At 38.2% G+C, this 16,181-nt stretch overlaps 1 long non-coding RNA gene across 2 annotated transcripts in view; it reads left to right on the top strand.

Moving 5' to 3' along the window:
* The first annotated feature begins 4,963 nt into the window (after positions 1-4,963).
* Positions 4,964-16,181, top strand: part of LOC127021257 (uncharacterized) — a 217,875-nt gene continuing 206,657 nt past the window's right edge. For both annotated transcript variants that reach the window (XR_007767186.1, XR_007767187.1), the window contains exon 1: positions 4,964-5,014. This is a non-coding gene — a long non-coding RNA (uncharacterized LOC127021257). The remainder of the gene's footprint in view (positions 5,015-16,181) is intronic.

Here is a 16,181-nt window from a genome sequence, read left to right as displayed (position 1 = left end):
TAAGACCCAAAATTATCTTTATAACATGAGTGGTCTTTGTGGGTTTGTTGGTCATCATCCAGCTTTATATAGTTTCAAAATTTTTATAATGGAATAAGTAGGATAAAATTCCAGGTTTGCAATAAAATTTTGGCAGAACAGACATTCACCTTTATGTTCAACTGTAAAAATGTTCTCATTGTACATAAAAAATAAAAAGCAACTAGTTATGTACAATAAGAAAAGAATCTGGATAAAGACGATACAATAATAAAAGTTGATCCAAAGCTCACTGAAGACAATAGAAGTCTCTTCCACTGATTACAATGGATATTGGATAGGATCCTAAATGGGAAAATTAAGGCATTCATCCAGTGAAGCACTTAAACATGAGAGTAGTCTCACTTAAACCTCATTGAAAACCTCTTAGTTTTGATTTCAGCAGGATTACTTGCAGGGTGAGAAACGACTCAGTGTGAGCAGGGATAATGCAATACGGCCTCTGGAGTCATATACCTAGACCAGATCTTTGTGTCAAGGAATGCAGAGTCTGTATCCACATCTTCAAATAGTCATAGAGGCTACTTTAGCCTAGCTGAAGTACAGTTGATGAAGTGTTGCCAAGCTGAAGAATGGAGTAAGTCTCATAGCACGCCATCGCCGCCTTCACAGAAGGAGGTTGATCGCTACGCTACGTCGTGCACAAGGCATAGCTGTTCCCAGCCTTCCACTACCACATTAGTTCTGCTGCTAAGTTTGCTGGATCACTCAGAGAGATGTTTGTTTCATAATGAAGAGCAACCAAGAAATTTGAAGAAGGGGCTTTTCCCATGAGTAGACCTTATGACCATCTTTGTACCTTATTTCTTCTCTGAGAATATGATAGGGAAGTTTTATATGATAGAGTAAGTTGTATTTTAGCAAGATCACACATGATGGCAGGAGGGAGGCTATTATTTAGATATGCATTAGTAAAGGTGAACAAGAAAGCACAGCTTATTCCTACATAAAAATAATCCATACTGTAAAAACTGAGGGCAAGATTAGGATATCGCTGTAAATATAAAATCATCCACTTTTTAAAGAATATACCAGTGTAAGTTCACTCCTTGGTTATCAACAGAAGTACACGCAATACGTGTAGACATTAGAGTTGTGTAGTATTTTGTCTTTAAACTGTCATATATAGGCACTGATTATTCAGTGAAAACAGGACAGCTAGAAAAGCTCTGCTCTGCCAATCCTTCTATCCCTGACATGCAAAACTTTAAAGGTGGAAGAAACACAAAATGAAGAGGCTGTACATTAATTGTTGAGAAGAGTAGAATCCAAGAGCAGAAGAGATACGTTTTAGTGGGTTTTTTAAAGAATCACAGGACAAATGAGATTACTGTTGCGTATGGCAGTGTTCTGTTGTACCAATATTTTTTCCTAACAAAAACATTCTTAGGTGGAGAAATGCTCATATATTTTACAATGAAATGTTATTGAAAATGGCTATATCTTGGGAAATGAATGGGATCTTACATTGTCACTGAACATATTGAAAGGGACTAAAGACCATAAGTTAACTCCTTATGGTTCTCATTTGAAATGTGTCAAAGCATCACTAGAACTAGATAATTCATTACAATCCAGTGCAGTTAAGCACCTCATAAAGTTAATATTCAACACTTGTATTTACAGCACTTTCACTTAAGTAGGTTTTTAGGCATGTTGTTTAAACCAAACTAGTGTTGACACAATTATTTCATTTTGCGTTGTGTCAGTATGAGATAATCATATTTTTCTTTATTGAATGCTTTCCCAAAGTCAGACCAATTACTTGTGTTATAGCACAACAGAGCAACAACTGAAACACCCCATTCCCACTGGGGAGGACATGGCATATATGAAAGGACCAGAACTTTCAGTCCTTTTTCTTAGTCTTCCAAGACATAATGTCTCCCTTCTGCTTTATAAAAAAGCACAGTATGGGACTGGGGCACAATTCCTTTTTTTTCTTGAAAGTTATACAACTTCTGTTTTGCTATACAAGGGATTTAAAGATTTTCCATGCTTTTCAAAATGAACACCAGAAAATAGGCTGCAGTTTTCATCTTCCTTACCCATGCAGTACATAGAAGAGGAGAAAATAGTCACACCAGTAGATATATAAATTATTTGCTATTGTCTTACCTTTTTCCCCCAAAATGAAAATATTTTGACAGTGAAGTGATACCCAGGTTGCCTAGATTCATCTCTCAGTTATTCCACAGAGTCCTACTGCAATCCACTTCATCATTTTCCCTGTAAAATTGTAAAAAAAAAATAAAATAAAATAAAATAAAACTTCCTTGTAAAACCAAGTAATAGTTCTGATCTTTATATTGTCTTTTCATGATGTAAACATTCCAGAAAAAGCATATCTTGATATTTATAAAATGCTAGCACATGATCTTAGTTTGGATGCCAATAATAAACAACAGTGTTAGTATTGCAGTAAACATGGTGTAAAAATGTGTGTGGGAAAGTTTGTAGTAAGAAGAAATTTTTTTTTAGTACTTTTTTTGTTTAAACTACTCCGTTGTTTTCAACTTTATCAATTGGTCTAAGAAAACATATTGCCACTCCTTAAAAATCCTATTGTGAAAAATGAATAGTAATAATGATGATAAAGTATCTATGATGTCAGAAAAGAAATAGAATGAAAATATTATCTATAGTCTATTGCAATTATTGCTTGAAACCACAGACAATTACATATGATTTGAAGGTGTGCAGTTGTACTAGTTCTGGAATTAATTCACGCATTGGTTGTTTTATGTATACTTTGTGATTCTGTGCAGTGTCACAAAATATATTGAAAACTCTTAACACCTTTTAAAACTCGATTCACTTCTGATGCAATAATAGAGATTGGTCCAATAAAGTAGAACGAAAATCCATTTGTGAACCTTTTTGCTGAAGTATATTAAAAAAAATCTCCTGTTATTTGAGCTTACCTTATAAAATGTTTACATGCCATTAAATAGTACTAACATCTCCTGTGTAAATTAAATGGGCTGTGATGTTCCCTATGTCCTAAAAAGCAGTAGTACTTGAGGCTATAAAAATACCTTCATGTAATAAATCAAATGCTCTGCTCCTAAAACTGGAATTATAAAAATAAAGGGACACAATCCCTGCCTAATTAGCTTGTCTGTGCACGCATTGCTCTACAAGCACTATAAACAAAAATATGTTTAAACTACAGTAGTTCCTACAACTCAGCATATTTTAAGAGCTAGTACCTGATGGAGGAGGGAGAATTTACTTTTCAGAATAATTTTGAGGAAAAAAAAATTAAAGTGTCTGTGCTAGTTTGTTAAAGATTTTTCCATCTATATAAAAGGTAGCGGGTAGCACTGTTTGACAGTATAGAAGTCTGACACAACAGTCTGAATTCAGAGGGGACGTAGGGAGTGAAGTAAGTTGATCCGTTTCATGCTCACTTAAAATATTTGCTTTCATCCATTTACTGATGTGTAAGTGGAAGGCAGCCTAACCTGCCATGAAGGCAGGTACAAATGTTAAGCTGAACTAGAAACCCTTTTTCCCTCAGTTTACATGTTTCTGCATGCCCTGTTAGTTTCTTTGTTACATTCCTCTCCACTGAACCTTTTGCAAATAAAGTTTGCTAACACGACAGTTTGCCAAACCTTTCTGTTTCCATTTAGTTTCACTTCTGGAAATGTTTTTGGCTTCAGTTGTATAGACAAGTAGTATCTTTAGATAAGCCTATTCTGCAAAGAATAAAATGTATGTTCTAGTGGCTGAGGGGAATTCACCTGAGCCATTTTATCTGCTAGAGCCGCTTTTCTGTCTGCTACAAAATTGAGTGTTACTGAAATTTAGCTGAAAGAATTACTCCAGTGAGGAAAAGTTTTTGTATAGTGCATATTTTTTACATTAAAATATAATTTGAAATTAATTGAATCAATATACAGTAGTTACCATAAATAAATGGCTCGCATTCTTGCTTAGCTCTCACCTAGACTGATCCTAAAATGAATATTTATTGACTATATCCTCACAAGTTATATTATCTGAGGTTAAAACTGTTCCCATCTGTGCTAATGGTTGGTATAACAAAATGTCGTGGAGGCTGCAGGCTGAACTGCTGTCCCATTTCCTTGAAGATGAGAGCACAAGACAAGTGCTCCAGCTATGAAGCTAGTTTGTATTAGAATCCAAGAAAAATAAACTTGAGCAAGTAACTCTTTAAAGATACAAAATGATTAAATAGCTTGAAAACAAGTCTCCCCTCTGCCCACTGGGGCTTTGCAGAATTGTTCCTTTTCTCTGTCCTGCTTTCCCATCCAGCAACATTAGTGCCCTCAGGAATTATAACAATCTCTGTGGAGTCCCCTTCTGATCCCTAGAAACCTCATCCTTTTCCTGCCATCCCCGACACTTGCCTGGGAGGCTGGTCCCTCTCTCGGCCTTGCACTCCTGCTGCGGGATCACCCGTGCCAGCTGGCACTGCGGAGGCAGCTGCAGCCCCGCACGCTGCCGGTGCTGGGCACAACTCTGACCCCGACCCTCCCTCTCCTTTCCATGGAATTCCCTTCCCTCATGGGCCTTAAGTGTTTGGGTTTTTTGTTTCCACAGGACATACAGTAAATTACAGACAAATAGAGCCAGACCGAATGTTTTTGCCACCTAATCACACTTGGTGAAGCTGACAGTCATTTCAGTGGCATTTTTGCAGTCTGTTTTCCTGACAATGTTAGTGAGGCTGTTTTGTGGTCAAACACCATCACAGTGCTTCTTGGCCACTTTGTTTTTCTAAAGAGCTTTAAAATCATTAGTGAGAGGCAGCTCACCTGATTGACCAGGTGCAGAAGAGAGAGGCAGTCCCACCTGCCATTAAGTTCTTGGGTAGGCCTCTTGCTGCTCCCCCACCAGCTGCAGCTCTGCAAAATGATGAACCTGCCCTGCTGGGTGGTAGTCGGTGGTGTGGCTGGAGCGTGGAGGAGGAACGCAGCCTGTGAGCAGTTGTTTCTCTGCTATGGTCAGTATGGGGCTGAGCTGGTTTTCTTCCCATTGAGGTTTCTGGTTTGAGCAGCTTAGAGGCCACTATGTGGGGGTGGTATGTGATGGGGGCTCTCTGCTGGCTTTGCCCCTCCTTAGTGCAAAAGCTGAAGGAAATGCTTTGGTGACAAGGTGGTCCCCTATGTCCCCTGACTGCCCATGGTGTGCAGGGTGGCTGCTAGCTACCAGGGCTGCGCTGGGTGCTTCCGGTGGGGGAACCTGAGGGAGCAGGCGGGAGAGTGCAGCTGGAGGCTGTGGGAGGAACCTTCCGGAACCTTCTGGAACACTGCTGGCCTTGGGCAGAGCTGTGCTTGCCAGTGGTTACTCCTTTGTGCTGTAGTGAGAGAGAGCTGCCGCAGCAATTTGATGTGCTTGGTATTTTCTTCCTCCTGTGTTTTGTACCCCTCAGGCAGCCTGTCTGTGGCAGAGTGTGTGGGCAGGGCCCCGGGAAGTCCGCTGTGGTGAGGCCTGAGGGGCTGTCCTGGGGTCTGCCCTGGTGCACTGCTGTCAGGGCCCCATCCCTGCTGTGTGGGGAGCTGGTGGGGAGGCTGCGGGCGGGCCCTGTCCCGCTCCAGGTGCCGTGCTCAGGGTTTTCTGTGTGTGTATTCAATGTAGGAGTTCAATAGGGAAGCAACATACACTGACCTTTGATAAGTGGCAGGTGAAAATAGCTGGCTTCTTGCTGTTTGAAATGCATCGTTTTGCATTTTGTTCAGTACATAAACTTTGTGTGAGGTGAGCACTACTGTTTACTTCCATGCCACAAAGTGTCTGTGTTTTTAAAAGAAAAAAAAAGTGGGGTGAATATGTGAATGGCCTTTTGGGGTCTGTGTTAACATGTTTTCACAAGTCAGTACTAGTGTTTTTCTACTGCCAGCCCAGTTTGAAGTTCAAATTAATTCTATGAAGCTCCCTTCCCAAAATAGGGCACGAGAATAGATATATATGCTTTGCAGATTTAATTTGCTGTTTCTATAAAAGGTACTGTTAATAATATACATGAATAAAGGAATTTATAACTATAAATTAATACTAGGGTAGAATGGAAAGTTTGAGGCCTTAATATCTTTTACATGTAAAAAACCCTAATTTTACCAGCAGCAAGTACTAATTTACTTGTAAGTAAGCTGTGTTTATCTCTGCATATTGATGTTATTTGTCAAATAGCCTGCAAAATGTGTATCCTTGCTGCCCTAGCTCAAAGCTGCCTGTGAGGCTGCAAGTGGCAGGAGGGGCCGCAGTGGTGTTTAGGCAGGAGCCGAGTATGGGCAGGCAGGGAGAGGGGAAAAGTACAGGCCTTTTGGCAGCAGATCAAGTCTGACTGGATTAATTGTATCGTGAAACTTTAACACATAATTTAATTGTGCCTTTGTAAGGGAACAGGAAAACTGGTGTAGTTATGTTGTGAGTAGTACTCTCGGTGTGGCAGAACTTTGAATTCATTGATATTTTCAAATAAATCTGAGAGGAATAATGTGCTCTTCAAAGATAATTAAGTTCCTTTTAAGCTTGGAAATCATTATCTGAGAAAAGAGATGGAGTCTTAACTGCTGAGGCAACTTCAGAACTGCTTTCTTGTCCTGCTTGGCCTGATGCATGTGTGTATGATGATAAGTACAGTTGGTGAAAGGCATTATTAAATTTCACAAGTGAAATCTGTGTCTTGGATGACCTGTATAACAGAAAACTGAGGAATCAGCATGCAGAAAAGCATGGGAGAAGTTCAAGAGGCCTTTGAGTATGGAAGAGGTGGAGATGAGGTAGAAGCATGATTCTCTGTGTTATGACTTGCAGGTGGGTATCTGAGAGCAAAGCTAGGCTTTGTGGCAGCACACCTCAGCTGCTGTACATTGATAATGTTTTTGCTCTATGCCTGGATACACAGTGATGCTTGATAATTTTAACAACTTGTTACATGAGGCTTCAAATGTGATTCTTGATTAACTTACGTGGCCCAGTGTTGAGTTGTAGTTACAGTCTTTCCTGCACATTTTCCATTGGAGCAAAGCCGAGTATTTGGGTTGAATTATGGATGAAATGTTGCTAGCCAGTTCGTTTCTAGTTCACTATAGGAAACCTGAGTTGTTTTTTTGTATTTCTTAATGGGAAGCCACATATTATTTTCAGGCAGATTTAATTTTAATGTTACTGAAAAACTTGATCTGTCCTCTATAGAAAGTTGTAGTATTGTATCACTGGGTAGATTGTGGGAATGTGTATTGGTGCATGGATCACAATTATTTTAATTCTGTAACATTATCAGCAACAGACATATGACTACAATAATGCAGTTCTCTTTAACACAGTCTGTAAAAACACATTGATTTTATAGCTCCCCAAACTGATTACATTAATATCTGTGCATAATTAGTTTACACATTACTAAATTACTGACAGATTAAAAGTGAAATAGTGCAGTTCATACATGGCCGCATAACTGCCAGAAAGGAAATTAATATGGATTCAAATGGCCCTTGGAGACCTGCGCTGAAATAGCAGAAATCTATAAAGACTGCTTGCGTTAGGAAATTTCCATCACCGACATGTTTGTGGTTGATGCTTTGCTAAGTCTGTTAATATGGGTAAAATTTAGTACAGGAAATGATGTTTGAATGATGCTTTTACTGTTACCAGCTCAAGAATGTGTTTATTAAAAGTAAATTCCTGACTTAAATGGCAATTACATTGGATGTGAATATGAATTTTTAAAGACCTTTTTAAGTGTTCCTAATGAAGTGGTAGTAGCATAAAGTAGCTACTACTTAAGATGCATTTGAAAATTATATTGTTTTTAGATACCATAAAAATTGGGAACTTACTCTTGGTGCTTCTCCCTCAGGCCAAACACACATTAGAGATAACCCTATATCAAAACTTGATCTGTTTATACAACCTCAAATACTTCCAGACAATTTTCTATCTTTAGAAGAATTTTGACATAAACTGTATAAACCAACTTTACGTAAAATTCATCAACTGTTTGCAGGCTTTTACTTACTGGATACATCTTGATGAAGACTGGGCTACTTGAATGCCAGTCCAAGCTATCGTTATGGAAAGAATTGTAAAAGGAATTGGTTGTGGTTCTTACAGGTTGGTTATAGCAGAAAGTTGTGCTAAGGTGCTGCCTTTTTTTTGTTTTTCTTCTTTTTTTTTTTCCCTTTTCTCCTCAATCTCATTAGACCTATGTGGAATATGACATTGAAAGAAAAATTAGAAGAGAAGTGAGAGGCTGATGCAGCCAATACTTCTTGTTGGCTTTGGTGAAGGCTGGAGGATGTGACCTCAATCAATGGGTAGTGTTGGCTAGTTGAACAGGATGGTTAGGGTGAATTGTGTTATGCAAAGAGCTGCAGCCAGATTTATTATCCATAACTGAATACAAAATGGAAATGCTAGATGAATTTAGTCTCAGTTGTGTCTCTTGAGGCAAAACGCCCTCCAAGGTCAACTGGCGTGATGTGCATAAGGATCTGGTTTCTTGGAAGTCTCAGTATTTATAGCCCCTATCGCCTTCAACAGAAGCTGTGGATGTTGGTGGCTGACAGCTCTAAAAGTCGTATTACAAAGGCAGAGCGAATCTTTTATTTTGGGGAAAGATTTCTACTGCTTCCCTACCTTGCTCCTTCTTTCGGGTAGCCTCTAGTTAACTCTCTCTAAGCCTCAAAAAAAAAAAAAAAAAAAAAAAAAAAAAGATTTGTGTATATATAAAAGATTTGGGAAGACTCATAGTACTAAATATGCCTCTCTTCTAGCATTCCTGTAGTTCCTCAAGTGGGTTCATTTTTTCTTTTAGAGAGGGCTCATTGGTTCTTTTAGAAACATGCTTTCTTTAAAATTAAACTTACAGGATCACAGAATGGTTTGGATTGGAAGGGACCTTAAAGATCATCTGGTTCCAATCCCCCCTTTCACGGGCAGGGACACCTTCCGCTAGATCAGGTTGCTCAAAGCCCTATCCAGCCTGGCCTTTAACACTTCCAGGGATGAGGCATCCACAACTTCTCTGGGCAACCTCTTCCAGTGCCTCACCACCCTCACAGTGAAGAATTTCTTCCTTATACCTAATCTAAATCTACCCTCTTTCAGTTTAAAGCCATTACCCTTTGTTGTGTCACTACATGCCCTTGTAAAAAGTCCCTCCCCGTCTTTCCTGTAGGCCCCCTTTAGGTACTGGAAGGACGCTATAAGGTCTCTCCAGGCTAAACAACCCCAACTCTCTCAGCCTGTCTTCATAGGAGAGGTGCTCCAGCCCCCTGATCGTTTTTGTGGCCCTCCTCTGGACTTGCTCCAACAGGTCCATGTCATTCTTATGTTGGGGGCCCCAGAGCTGAACGCAGTACTCCAGGTGGGGTCTCACGAGAGCGGAGTAGAGGGGGAGAATCGCCTCCCTCAACCTGCTGGTCACGCTTCTTTTGATGCAGCCAGGATACAGTTGGCTTTCTGGGCTGCAAGCACGTATTGCCAGGTCATGTTGAGCTTCTCATCAACCAACACCCCCCAAGTCCTTCTCCTCAGCGCTGCTCTCAATCCATTCTCTGCCCAGCCTGTATTTGTGCTAGGGATTGCCCTGACCCATGTGTAAGACCTTGTACTTGGCCTTGTTGAACTTCATGAGGTTTGCACAGGCCCACCTCTCAAGCCTGTCAAGGTCCCTCTGGATGGCATCCCTTCCCTCCAGTGTGTCGACTGCACCACACAGCTTGGTGTCGTCGGCAGACTTGCTGAGGGTGCACTCAATTGCACTGTCCGTGTCGCTGACAAAGGTGTTAAACAGCACTGGTCCCAATACCAACCCCTGAAGAACACCACTGGTCTCTGGTCTCCACTCAGACATTGAGCTGTTGACCACAACTCTTTGCGAATATCCAGCCAATTCCTTATCCAGTGAGCGGTCCATCCGTCAAATCTGTGTCTTTCGAATTTAGAGACAAGGATGTTGTGCGGGACAGTGTCAAATGCTTTGCACAAGTCCAGGTAGATGATGTCAGTTGCTCTTCCCTTATCTACTTCAATAGTGACAAACTTGAGCTTACTTTTTGGATGTCATATTTAGCACATGACCTTTTTTTACTATGAGCTTAGCACAAAAATAAAGCTCTGAAGAAAAGTTGTTAATGTGTATTTTGGCTGTTTGTCGCTGGTGAGGAAATCAGTTTATTTGTCTGTTGTGGGTGAAAAGGGGGAGAAAGGGAGAAGGGCTAAAGGTAGCCTGTGCTGTGACTCTTCAAGTAGCAACATGGTAAAAAGGGTGACATTTCAGATGAAGCGCAATAAAAACAAAGTTCAAATAACAGTCACTTACACGTATCAAAAGATTTCATTGTAGATGTGTTAGTTTCTTTCACTTGAATGGTAACAAATATGTGCATCTGCTAAATAGGGATGATGTCTGGGTTCATAATTTCACATGGAATTTCCTGGACATTGCACTCTGGGAGGAGATAGGTTTCATGTTTAAGATAATAACAATTTTAACATCGTAATCCATTTCACTGAAGTAGTCACTCTGACTCATTAGAACTGTATTTATGATTGCATCATAAATACTTCAAATTCACCAGTCTTTGGAATTAATCATGTGTACATGCCAATTTATTTTCTGGATTTGGAATTAAGATGGATCTGTGTGAAACATGACGATTTTGTTTGTAAGTGTTTTTTTGTAAACGTTTCCATCAGTTGTAACTCAAGCAGTGAGATGCCATATAGGAGGTCTGCCAGATTTCACATAGACCATATGAAATGCAATTGGCAGACCTGTTGTATATTACTGCTGGATTGTTGTACATCTAGCTGAACTATCATGAAGTGCTTCACTTCTTGCCAGCCAATGGAAGCTGCTGTTGCACTTATTGTCACATTGGGCTTGTGGAGAAAGCAGTAGCCAAAACTTCTAGGAGAAAGCAAGGACTGCGCATGGATCTAAGAGAACCAAAGATATGGAGCTAGGTTTTTAGTATTAGAGAGATATTAGGAGGCAGAATGAAGATGAACTGTAGTTTTGTTTGCTTGTTGTTTTTTTAAACTATTTTAAAGAATAGTATCTTCAGCTTTCATGGATAGGAAACTTATGCAAGGTAGAGCTGTTGTTGTATTTGTTAATACAGCAAACAATATTATTCACCAGGGCTATTGGCACCAAATCAGCACTGTGTTTGCATGGTGTTTCAAGTGGGAAGGGACAAACAGTGTTACAACTGTTGTAACTTCCTTGTTTTAGGCAGAATTTTGAAACACCTGTAATGCTTAATGTAGTCTAGATATAGTTTGAATGATATTGCCAAGTAAATAAAGATCTTTGTTCATGCAGGTGCATTTAATGCATAAGAAATTTAATGTAACTAACTATCTTGCTTAAAACTACTTTGTGGGTTTTGAATGCTTTGTTTTGACAATGAGTATACCTTGGTAGTGTTATTGAGAATTGAGTAATTCTCACTTTGTGATCATGTCCAGTAAATCACTCTAAATGTTATGTTTGGTATATTTTTCAGAGTTCCTTTGATTTTTAGTGATATGGGGCTCCTGGAATTATTTTTTGGGCAAAGAGAAAAGTTTTGTTTACGTATATTACATTTTTTAGTAGTAGGTGTAGTGAAATAGGAGACAAGATCAGATTAGTAGAGTTTTACTTATTACATTATCCATCTAAGGCTCTATAGGTCTGGAAGTTATCTCTTTTGTACTAATAACATGGTTCTAAGAAGAAGCTATGTAAAAAAAAAAAAAATCAAAACACCCATCCCCCCCACCCCCCAAAAAAATCCCAACCCAAAAACGAGTTTTCCACTTTTCATTTATTATGAGCTTTATGCTGCTAAAGCAGAGTTAAGATTGCTTAGGAGCTGGTCACAAAGGCTGTTTCTGTTTAATGAGGTATGTGAGTGTTGGAAGAATTGTGAAACATTAGACTGCAGTTTCCATAGATGTTAATTTGACTTTTTTTACAGAAGTATTCTCTTCACTTGTCTGTGTCAAACAGGTCTGTAACTAAGTAATTATCTTGTTTTAGAATTTCATTTGCTTCAGTACATTCTTGTTTTCATATAGTCTCTTGCTGTTCACTATGTAAAGCTCCCTGCATTCAGATAGTTTGAGCATCATTGTTTTACCAGTTCTACTGGTTTCTTCACAAGTCTTACAAATTTGTGGGTTTTCCTCCTTGTATGAATTCCAGGAAATGTAAGATCGTGAAAGTTGAGCTTATTACAATAAGAGGGCAAATTACCTTGGCAAATCAGTGTTTCCTGCTAAGGTTGCAAAACTTTCCCAGGTGAGATATGATTAACATTCTCCTGTATGGCTCAGACTTCCAATTTTCTAAGTTCCATGATATTGAAGAGTGTGATGGTTGGCAATTGGATCAGTAGCAGAACAATTTTTCCCATAAGAGTTAATGTATTAGATGGGGGCTATATGCATGGACTTAAGAAGTATGCACAGTTGAAATACATATACGCAATGCATGCAGCATGGAGGATGAAGGTGCAGTAGTAGACTGTCAGGATTGTCAAGTGGAGGGGAGAGTGGCCTTTTAGTGGCTGAATTTTTGGTGCCTGGAGGTGCTGAATGCTCTCCAAAATAAAAATCAAGAGGTGATTGTTCAATGTTCTGTATAATAATAATACAGCACCCTGAAATTTGGGTGGAGATAATGGTGGAATTTAATGCCATTTCGTGAGAGCTGCCATTATAAAATGTATGAAATCTTGATTCTTGTTAAATTGTCACTGAATTCAACATAATCAATTTGAAATATTGATTGCTCATTTTGAAAATTTGCTAGCAAAATTGTTTTCTTAATGACTTTTAGCTTTTTTAAAAATTTTTTTTAGACAGAGCAATTCTGCTCCTTAGAAAATCTCTTTCACTGGCAGTAACTGTAGCTGCAGATCCACTTTAGTGGAGGCAATCTTGTTGCCTTGTAATAACTGCATTTTCATTGCTGCTATCTTCCTCAGGTGGCCTGAATGTGAAAATTCACCATTTTTGCCTAAATCACCCTCCACACTGTAAGATTCCTGAGCACGTTGTTAGTTCTAGGTGCTTTTTAAAATATGGGAACACAAAGAGTCAGAAAGGAGCAATGCTTCTCTTGGTATTTTGCTTATCTTCCTTGGATAATTGTGCATATAGGCTACTGGGCATTTTGGTCTTTTTGGAGACAGTCTTTTCTTCTCTTTAACAATAACTATTTGAAAGGAAGTCAAACTGGGAGATACTATTTGAAATGTGAATTCCTAGATTAATTTATTTGCCTTTCAGTAGTATCTTAGCATTTTTGTTACACATCCAAAATTCAAAAGTGCTAAAAGTTTACAAAATAAGAACATTTCTTCACCGTTACTATGCTATTTTGGGAGACAGCCGTTGTACAAAATAGCCTTGATGTGAAGATGTTAAGCAGGTGCGTGATTGTTGTTATGAGTTGGGAAGTATTTAAGGCTTTGTTTGCCTTCCATATTGGATATGGGCAGAAGCAAGGAGCATCATTAAAACACTCAAAGCTCTCTAATTGGGCACCCATTGAATGATCTAAGAGTGTGAAAAATTTTCCAAGGGGAGGTCAGAGGAAACACTTCTTACTGACACGCTAACTAGAAGTTCATTTTTCGTAAGAAAGGACATAGGAGGAGATAGGAGTAATGGTTGATAGTGTGACTAAGGTGTTTCTTTGTTTTGTTTTGCTTTTTTAAAGTGGGATATGAAGTCTTATTGTTAAATTAAAAATAGATTCTAATAAAAAAGCAATAAAATAATCTAGTATTAGGGAACTATTAGACAATACTTTCTTAACCTGTTTTAGGAAACTGGTTATCTTTATTTTTTTTCTTGTTATGCTCTAAAGAGCAAATGTTTGGTATTTACAGGTTTCTTTTCCCTTTGACTTGAAAAGAATTACATCAGTGATTTCACAGTCTCTTTGAAGGTTAATCTTCTAAGGCAAAGGAAGGAACAGTTCTAAAAAAACGAATTAAGTTGTGCTTTTTCTATGTTATTATTCCTGCTGTTACTTAAGAATGGTGAGAGTGGTTTTCTGGCTTCTGTGAAGTAAATGTAGAATTTCCCTGCTTTATCAAAAGTAGTTAATCTTTGTTACATGATATTTTCATCATTTTTGTTTATATTAGGGAGTTCTCTCATATATAATGAGAGAACTATAAAAAAAAAATCTTATGATGTCAGGATGGAAGCATGTTCTATGGATGACAATTTTTAAAATTAAGTTGTAGGTCCATTCATATTTTTCAACAATTTCTGAAAGGGATGAACGTTAAATATCAGGAAGTTGTTATTGTGTTTACAAGTACTGTGTTTTCTTTAATTGTTTGAGTAAATTTTGAATATCTGTTTCACTTTTTAAAAAGTAATTACTGACTTACTATTTGGATTCTTCAAAGAAGGGGCAGGTGAAGATAGTAAAATAAATGTGACCCAAGGGTTAGCTGGTTGGCAAAGCTTTGACTTTGAGGAGATTTCCTAACTTTCTCTATGAATGGATTACTGGGTTGCCTGCAAATATGTGTATAGTTATATGCAAAAATAAATAAGCAGTAAGGGAATTGTTTTGGTTCCCCCCCACCCCCGCTTCATAATGGATACTTTGTGGGACTTATTTCAGAATTTCTTCTCTCTTGTGTTATGCGTGAGATGAAGGGGCCTGATTTTTTTTTTCTTACAAAAAAAATTAACATGGAAGTGTGCTTCTGTTTATTCAGATATCAAAATTGTATAATACGGTCTGTGTAGAACTATATTTACAGCTGTTTGGCAAACAGATGAAGCAAGTTTGCAGCCTAAGTAACAAACTGCACAGACATAGCCCTCCATTAAGAGTTGCTTGTGTAAGCATATCACATTTCCTGGAATGTAAACCACATTTAAAAAGTATATTTTATATGCTGTAAATCTCATTAAAGCATTGAAATTAACTCAGGTATTTTTTTATATTTGCTTCTACTTAGCAGCATTTCTAGCAGCACTTTCAAATGTATAGCTGCTTTCCATGTGTTTCTGCATGGTAATGAGCAAACATGAATACTTGTTATTGTACTTTTTTTTTCTTGCAACAATGTACTTAAAAGTTGTTGTGCCATTCAGACTAGTTCTCCTGATTATGCTGTATATGCATCAGTAAACAACATGAAGATGCAAAACGTAATTTTAGGGGAACTAATTAAATTTTGAATTCAAAGCACATCACAAAAATGTTTTCAAGAAAGTCAAAAATCCTACAAGCTGCTCCAGTTCTACTAAATCCCTACCCCTCTGAAACCAAGAAAATGAATATTCAATATTTTTTCCATTTGAGTCCCTTGACATGCTATTGATTCACTTTATTTTCCCAACAATTTCTGACAGATTTCCCAATGTGGATTACTTATGTGCTTTGATATTCATTTTGTGACTGCCTTTGAAAAGCACATAAAAATTAGAGCTGCAGCAAACTGTTCACTAGAGCTACAAACTAGTGAACACAACCCTTGAAATTAGTGTGTTCACTACTGCTGGCATGTGCAATATACTATTTTCAGCATCCAACATACTGAGTATTAATTGAAGGTAGAAAGTGTTGAAGAGGTAGGAATTAATGACTGTTTCATTGACTCATGGCAACATTATTTGAAAGAGTTTAACATCCTGAAAGGCATGTTCCTTCCATGTTCCATCTCTGCATGGTATATTTCAGTTATGTTTATTCAGTGCATTTTTTGTATGTTTCAGGTACATAAAAGATAAATGAGAGAAGTAGTAGACTTTCGGGTAGTAAGAGTGGTATTGACATGAATGCAAGCTGAAAAAAATAGCATAAATCTGAAAGCAAAGACCTAATGCTGAATGAGTTGCTTGTAGAATTTCTGTGTTTAGAAGGTGACTTTCTGAAGTATATTTGTTATTCTCAGTAACTGGTCTGAACAACCAAGTGAAGTGACAGTCTTTGGAGGGGACAGGGTGTATTTTTGTTTCACTGTATGAACACACACGCATATATCTAAGATGTTTTAACAAACCCCTAAATCTCCCAAAATACCCACAAAGTTTGAAAATACAACCCTCCCCACTCTGGGGTTAAGAGGGAGAATGCATGGTCTAGACAAAATTTGAGGGTCACTGTTCCCTTCTCACAAAGTCTAAGACCTTTT

This window comes from Gymnogyps californianus, chromosome 12 (assembly GCF_018139145.2).
Source record: "Gymnogyps californianus isolate 813 chromosome 12, ASM1813914v2, whole genome shotgun sequence".
Taxonomy (NCBI): Eukaryota; Metazoa; Chordata; class Aves; order Accipitriformes; family Cathartidae; genus Gymnogyps; species Gymnogyps californianus.
This window is presented reverse-complemented; position numbering and strand designations above follow the sequence as displayed.